This window comes from Diaphorina citri, unplaced genomic scaffold (genome assembly GCF_000475195.1).
Source record: "Diaphorina citri unplaced genomic scaffold, Diaci psyllid genome assembly version 1.1 scaffold38625, whole genome shotgun sequence".
NCBI classification, from domain to species: Eukaryota; Metazoa; Arthropoda; class Insecta; order Hemiptera; family Psyllidae; genus Diaphorina; species Diaphorina citri.
Window position 1 is genome coordinate 1 of NW_007415955.1, and position 576 is coordinate 576.

General features: G+C 49.1%; 1 pseudogene; it reads left to right on the forward strand.

Annotated features, from left to right (window-relative positions):
- The first annotated feature begins 287 nt into the window (after positions 1-287).
- LOC113473519 lies at positions 288-405 on the forward strand (annotated as a pseudogene).
- The last annotated feature ends 171 nt before the right edge of the window (positions 406-576 follow it).

The following is a 576-nucleotide window of genomic DNA, read 5'->3' on the forward strand; positions in this document are numbered from 1 at the left end:
GGTGAGGGGAGGGAGGAACGTATTTGTAGATGTGTGTGGCAATTAAATATATGGTCCACGGTTAGGGTATCACCGCACAAGCAGGTGGGTCGAGGGTCTCTTTTGAATAGCACGCGATTGACCAGATGGAGAGGTACTAGGTACTTTACTTTCAGTCAGCCATTGGGAACTGTAAAGGTGCGTCCACACATAGTCTACCGGCCGTCCACCGGCATCGATTCACAATAAATTCACATCGATCGATGATCAAGGGACGGCCGTCGACTATGTGTGGACACAGCTTAATGGACAGTGGCAATAGCACGTTGAATGCACCAGTTCCCAACCGATCACTGAAGTTAAGCAATGTTGCGCGTGGTTAGTACCTGGATGGTGACCATCTGGGGAATCCGCGTGCTGCTGGGTTCCCGGCTCCACTCAGGCTGGGTGAGGTTAAATTGAGGAGGCGGCCAGAAAACCTCGAAGTTACAAGTACTAGCAAGCGCTAGTCATAACGGCCGTAAAAATATATACTATACTACCTTTACATTCAGCACACATCGTGTCTACTCCGGAATCTCATCTTTGTGTTTTTCC